The 7,656-nt window shown below is 40.4% G+C and overlaps 1 long non-coding RNA gene across 1 annotated transcript in view; it reads right to left on the reverse strand.

Annotated features, from left to right (window-relative positions):
* Positions 1 to 7,656, reverse strand: part of LOC121644952 — a 22,260-nt gene extending 14,604 nt beyond the window's left edge. Inside the window, exon 1 of the long non-coding RNA XR_006011341.1 lies at positions 7,603 to 7,656. This is a non-coding gene — a long non-coding RNA (uncharacterized LOC121644952). The remainder of the gene's footprint in view (positions 1 to 7,602) is intronic.

A 7,656-nucleotide genomic window follows, 5' to 3' on the forward strand; every position in this document is an offset into this window, starting at 1 on the left:
AGGCCGCAGTTCAATAATCAACCTTGGAGTTGTATCACTGGACTTGAGGCAGCATGTTTTGTGAAGAGTGGAGCAAAGCTTTCAGCTGATCACCACTTGGTATTGAGTTGGCTCAGATGGTGGAGGAGCCAAAAGGGTCTGCTGGGAATGTCTGGTGGAGCACTCTGTCAGAAAGAGTTTCAACTCCCGTCTCCGGCAGAGCTTCAACCATGGCCTGGGTGAGGCGGGGGACATTTAATTCAAGTGGGATGTATTCCTTGCCTCTGAGACGCGAACTGGAGATGTGGCCGTAAGCAGGCAGAAATCATAGGAAAATTTGCATATCATAGGACACTTTAGTGAACGTTAACACGTTGGGGGGCAGCATGGCTCAGTGGATAGAGTGGTCATCCTGTAGCCCAAGGGTTGCTGTTTGATCCTGGCCCTGAGAGATCATGTCGAGGTGTCCCTGAGCAAGACACCGAGCCCCATTTGCTCCTGATGGGTCGTGGTTGAGCACCTTGCATGGCAGCTTCCGCCATCAGTGTGTGAATGGGTGTTTGAATTGGTGAATGTAACATATGTGTAAAGCGCTTTGGGTAAAAGCGCTATATAAATACAGACCATTTACCATTTAACACAGACCAAGTTGGTTCTATCTTACCTTTTTAAACTGAATAACGTATTTTATGAAAAGGGGAAAAAAAGCTGTTGTTTTCCAGCCAGTAAACACTCTTCATTAACCCCTTAAAAATCCACAAATATCAAACACGATTTAATGCCACAGTTTAACAAACATATTTTTAATGTATTTGGTTTTGTCACATTTCTAATAAAGTGAGGTAAACGAAAAACATACCCTTCAGAGCTTTGCTGCTCATTTGCCATCATTATGTGCAAAAGGAAAGATGCCACAAAGGATCCACCACTGGTAGGCTTCACTACAAAATGTACTGTGGGCTTGTAGGGTGGATTCGGAGGTGCCTTCCAAATGGGACATTGCTTGGTGCACCAATGGCATATAAAGCCGACGAACCTGCACTTTGAAGTGTGTAGACCCTGAACCGCCCCTACTCATTGAAACACACTGAAACACAGAATATTCCACACAGTATTCCCAAGTAAGTTCTCCTGGTAGGACAGCAGGAGTGAATACAATTTTAATTCACCTTAGTGGCAGCTACATTTGACTTTTTTTTTTCTTTTTTGATTTTTGTCTACTTGGCTACATCTGACCTTGTGGTTCTTTCCTTTTTCTAATTCTCTAACAGTGTCACTCACAGCTGTGGAGAGCACTTTAATTGGAGGGGGAGGGCATAAACAAGACGGGCAGGAATGGAATCTCTTCCCTCCACCGGAAAAGGAAAGCACTAGTTGCATCTTAAAAATATGGAGCTGCAACAGCTGCCTGTTTTTTCCACTATCCCTGAAACATCATAAATTCAGCAACCATTACAATAACAAGAGCTACATTATACTTCAAATACTTTAAAGTGATTCCACAAGTATTTTAACCTTCCTGTCTTCTGTTATTCTAAATTAACTTATTTTGTTTAATTATTTTGCTGCTCCTTTTTATATTAGATGTAAATGACTGATAAATGTATCTTTCACGACAATATGGTGTTGCTTTGCTTTCTGTTTTTGTTTGGTTTTGTAGGGATTTAGTTTCATTAAACATTAAAAATGTTTAATAAAAATGTTAATTTTAATAATTACATAAAATCATGAATTATTAATCAAAAACCTCAGGGAGCGCCACCACACTAGAGCTTTGATACCAACGTAATGGCAGTGTGGACACCATTAGAATACTAAATTAATTAATTTAATAAATTAATTCATTCAAGTTAGTCAAATCAATCAGTTATCAATCAATCAGTCTCAGGACGATAATAATGTGAATTCTTAATTCGAAGGGACCCATAACATGATTCAAAGGAGATTGTTCACAAACCAGACCAGTTTAGGATTAAAATAAGATATTTATTACTAGTCTAATCATGTATAAATGTCCAGGGAAATTTTTACAGAGGATTTACATAAAAACGTGAACCAAACATTGTAAAATGCAAATAAAATGTTCAAACCAGAATCTTATTTCCAGACCGTGTAATAAAAGGTGTGTGTAAGAAATTTAAAAAAAGTTAATTAACCTGTGGTGTTAATAAAACTAATGTTTAAGAAAACTGGAAAGGATTTCTGAATCCTGCAAAGGAAGAAGAGGATAAATTAATCTCATCTGTTTAAGCTAGACGTTTAACCAAGATGTAAAAACTACTTCAATAAGACCATTGTCAAACAAACCATTCCTTGGTAGACAAGTTGAGGAGGACCCTGGCAGGACCAGTCCGGTTCTGATCGGACCAGAGGTGACTTACAACCGTTGTGGTGACTCTCAGCTCACCAGGGGAGGCCTGAGTTGGTGGTAGCTCCGACTCACAGCTTCCAGGGAGAAGAAGGTTTGACCTACGTGATGGTTGGTAGGTTTGGATCTGAAGGCTTTGTCTGCTGGTACGGTCTTGTTCTGTGGCTGCATTGGTGGTGTCGCAGATGGTGAACAGTATATGGCGTGTGGTGGTATGGCACAAGATCGAGAGTCCAGCTTTGGATCAGTCCAAAAAGGAAAAACTCTACACTGGTTCTGAAGTGTGGCAAGCCTGATGTAACCAGTTTCAAAATTAAAACTCCAAAATTTAGAATCAAGATTAAAGATCAAAAAGAGAAAAACACAAACTGGAAAAACGACATAAACTAAACAGAGTTAATCAGCAAAAAAAAAAAAAAAAAAACAACAACAAAAGAGATCATGCATACTGGATGCAGGCTCAATCTGTGGTGGTCTTACATCACGGCAAACTTAATTCTCCAGCCTCATCTCTCCTTGTCTCTCTGGAGAGACTTCTGTAAGCAGGTCTGTGCCAGAAAAAGATCAGGGGTCTCATTTATCAAACAAACTACAGGTGGCATCTGTGGCACAAAAAGGATATGCTGCACACTTCTACTTTCAGATTTAGTCCTACGCCTGTTTCCGTTTATAAATCAGAATCAACTCTAAAGCGTGCGCATGTGAGGGAGCACCTTCCCACGCCCACATGGTGGGTATAAATGGTCATGTGAACACCTATGATACATATTCATCGATGGCTTGGCAAAGGAAGAGTTTTTCAGGGTGTGAGAAAGAGATCCTGATGGACCACGTTGACAAATGTAAAAATGTTTAATTGGTGGGCACGGCGTGGGCATTACTGGTGTCAGAAAGGCAGAAAAGTGGTAGTCATGGCAGTGTCAGAAGAGAAGACACACCAGAGATATCAGAACATGTGACTGGATGTCGGTAGAGCATCCGTCTGCCATGCGGGAGACTGAAGTTCGAATCTTACATAGGTGATTCGCTTTGGAGAAAAGCATCTGCTAAATGACAGTAATGACACCTGTAATATAGTCATTTGTTTTAATTTAAAAAAATAAATATGTGCAGATATATCTGAGATTGGTAGCAGTTTATTTAGTGTTAAATAATATTTCTTTCTAGTTGCTTGGTGCTCCAGCTGGGTGGGCAGTGGGACACAATCACCTCCAGCCTGCTGGCAGCAGACTGTCACCTTATTTAGCTGGATAGATTTTATACCATGGACGTTTTGTTTCACAATGACAGAACATATTTTAGTGGTTGATGTTCTTATTAATATCTCAGTTTTTCCTGAACATCCCGGTTTTCTTTTTTGTTTGTTTGCTTGTTTTTGTTTTTGTTTTTTTGTTTTGTTTCTTCCTGAGCATGTGCTCTTAGGAGAATTAATATCAAATGTGTGTCTTTATTCATTTCTGCAAACAGCTTTAATATCTAACTGGTTGTGAAAGGAAAGAAAAAGTAATAGTGGATTGTGCACAAATCTCTCACATTTCACAGCATTTCCTTGATTTTATTCTGTGCCGTTGGTGTTGCCATTTCCCGTTTTGCAGGATTCTGTGTATACACCTGGGTCAGAGTTTGCGTGGAGGTAGTAATATTTTCCCATCAAGTTTGGTTTTCATAAATCTCAAAAGTTGACTATATTTGGCGTACGCCGGTTTTTGTTCCTACGCCAGCTTGATAAATGAGGCCCCAGGTCTCCAGAAGATCTGAAGGGCATCTTCCAGGAGATCCTCCAAGTAAGCAGGAAAAATGGAAACTCTACACCAAATTAAATTTCTTTGTTCTAAGTTTCAAGAAAGCTGATGTGGGACTGCCCCCACAGAAGGATGTAGGACCATTTTCACCAATGAGTGGATTCTGGTGGTGAGATCAGATAACAGACGTAGCTTTCTCTGTGTTGAACTTTCAGATAATTTGGGAAAGAGTATCAAATTAAACATTTGTGGTAACATCTGTATGTCTCTAAATTCTTAAAATCTTAAATGAAGCCTTATTAAACCAAAAATGACCCATTGTAAAAGACAATAATCACACAATCAAAATAGTAAGAAGGTGATACCTTAAAAAGATAAACACATGTTAATAAAGTTTTAGGTCACATTAATCAAGCTTGTTGATTAAACCTTGTACAAAATGATAATTGTATGCATGGTGTGCACTATCAAAATAAACACATATGTATATGTAAATGAACATTTTAAATGAATAAAAACAGAATCTTTTACTCTTTTCTTCAGTCTTTGTTTTTTCCATGGTGGAATCACAGAACTTTAAATTGTTTAATTACTCTCCTGGAACGTTAAGATAAACACCTCTGGTGGCTTTCAGATGGTCTGTTTCCATTAGAGGTTGACCCTGTCGAAAAGGGAGTTGCTTATCAGTTTGAAGAAAGATACAAGTTTGAAATGGAAGGAGGTTTCTGGGTGATGAGTTCCATCTGAATTCCATAAAACATTTAGTTCACTGTGAGGCATCATGATAGGTTTGTAATGCATTAAAGATTCATTTCAGAAACTTTCCAGATCTGGATATCCAAAGTGTTCACTCTCCTAAGTCAGGGTTGACCTGTGACCTGTGGAGCAGGAACCAAGTCATAAAACTTCCTGCAGGACGTTATAACAATCAGAACTCCCCCCACTCCTTGGAGGGAGATGATTTCTCCTGGTGCTGTAAGGAAGAAGGTCCATCAAATGTTTAATTTAGTCAGGAGATTAAAACAAAAGTTCCATTCTTTCTTTATTTGCTAAGCGAATCAGCTACAGTTTTTTGATTCATGAACCCCTTAATGTTATGAAGAAAAAAAAACTTCAAACCAGAATCAAACTTAGACATATTTTTATATTTTTAAACAGTGTGGGATTTGAATTCAAATCCACGAGCAACCCCATTACCAAATGACATTTCCAATTCAACTATTGAGTGAATGCTGCTAATTGTGCTTACATCCAATCAAACAACAGCCTTGAGTAAGATTTGTTAGTTTCATTTTATCTTCCTAAACCTTTTCTGAGTTTCTATTAGTGTGACAAACTTGCAAGACACATGCAGTACTCAGTGGTTGGGACGTGATTTGGGACAACCCTTAAAATGGCAGAGCCTCCACGAGAATGCACAAACGGAGGGTTAGCCTCAATTTCCACTGGATGCATGTGTGTCGCGTTCCAGCTGTGCTGAAGTTTCGTATCGACCTCTGTGGCGGGTCAATCCACATTGGGAGCATGTCAGATGACATGCGCCAGGGAGTACAGTCCACCTAGCTGGATCCGCGGGATCACAAAATCACAGGAGATCTGGAGAATTCTCCACTTCCAGGATAAACGTCTCATCGTCCATGATGAATAAAAAACACTGAGACACCCTGACCGATTAATGACGGAATGTTTACATGGTTCAGTGAGCGTAAATCTGCATGGGGGCTTTAGTTTAAATAATAACTGGAAGATTTTACACTGTTTTCGTGTCTGATTTAAATAAAGTGGATTGGATTGGATTGATTTCCTGTCTACCCAGATCTGAACTGCTGAGTTTGAGGCGTTCTGGACACATACTCTGTCAAAAATAGACTATGCAAGTACGTTTACTGGAGAGCCGCGACAATGCGCTTCTGGGACACTTCTGATATGCAATGCATCGTACCCAGTGTGAACTAAACCATTGACTTAAACGGCTGCAAATAGCTGTGGAGGCTGCAGCGCAGCTGGAACAAAGTGCACACGCTGCAGTGTGTAGGGGGCGGCTTGGGATTGAGCCTTTTGTGATGTTTTTGTGTTGCCTGCTCCATGTGGAATGCACATTCAGAAGATGGCCGAATAAGGACCCCAAAGGACCCAATACCTATTAAGCTGTCCTTAGTGATGCCTATTTCAAACAAACAACACTACCCACTAAAGGCTCATTTATGCTTGACGCATAAGATGGATTCTCAGATGAAAGGACAGGTTCGGCAGTCTTCTGCGTCGGTTACACACATAATTTGATCTGTTTTCAGGGAGCTTAGCTATCTGTTGCTTGATGCGGAAGACAGAGCAAAACCACTGGAAATCGCGGGCGCAGTACTGAGCAGAATAGCTGATATGTGACAAGTAAAAGATACAAACCAGAGAAGAAGAGTAGGATTAGGAAAGGAACAAAACAGCAGAAGAAGAATAAAGATTGGCACAACAACTGCAGAAATTGCACAGCCAAAGGCTGTATGCAAGTGGTTAGTGTGTTACGGGTGGTTGGAAAAAACTTCATAGCGATGCATTACTGCTGCCAAACAGTGTCTGAAACTGACGTCGGCTCACAGGAGTGAACTCAGAACTTAGTACTGGCCACTAGTGGAGGAACTGACTTAAGAACCATGGCAATGCAAAAGACACATGGAAGTATGATGATGATGTATGACAACAATGAAATGGACGTCGTTATTTACGCACAAAAGGGAACATAAATGGGCCTCAAGGGGAATTTAGAACAACTTTATTTTTCTGCTTTTTGTGGTTGTTAAAATATGAATAGCAAAATTGCGGTGCATGCTCAAAAACAAGGCTTCCCCAGAAAACCCCTGTGTAATTTAAGCATTGGTGGCGAAGAAATAAAGAGCAGAATAAAAAGGGATGGTAAATGATCTGTATTTATATAGCACTTTACTGTACCTGGAACGATACCCAAAGCACTTTACATTATACATCACATTCACCCATTCACACACACATTCACACACTGATGGCGGGAGCTGCCATGCAAGGTGCTCAACCACGACCCATCAGGAGCAATTAGGGGTTCGGTGTCTTGCCCAAGCACACCTTGACGTAAGCTCGACTTGGCCGAGGATCGAACCGGCAACCCTCGGGTTACAAGACAACCGCTCTACCTTGCTGAGCCATGCCACCACAAGAAGGTTAAAAGACAAGTAAAATACTGTTCCACTGCATTAACGCTCCCCAAGTGGCAGGTCTGAATTTAACCAGGACAATGCATTAAAATGGTCAGATTTATCATCATTAATGATCATGATGGTTCTTTATTAATCCACAAACCAAGACGATATTAAAAGTAGCTTGCAAAAGCATTAATTCCCCTTTGCACAACAAAGAGAAAACAAAATAAAAATAGGTAGTTTTCTTGTGGACTGAGATGTCTGATGTTTCTCCAGGTATCTGTTGGAGCAACTTCTCCAGTGTGGAGGACACGGCCCCCAGTGCTCCGATGACCACTGGTACTACTGTTGCCTTCACCTTCCAGGCTTTCTCCAGCTCTTCCTCGAGTCCTTGGTATTT

Source organism: Melanotaenia boesemani, chromosome 8, assembly GCF_017639745.1.
Source record: "Melanotaenia boesemani isolate fMelBoe1 chromosome 8, fMelBoe1.pri, whole genome shotgun sequence".
NCBI classification, from domain to species: Eukaryota; Metazoa; Chordata; class Actinopteri; order Atheriniformes; family Melanotaeniidae; genus Melanotaenia; species Melanotaenia boesemani.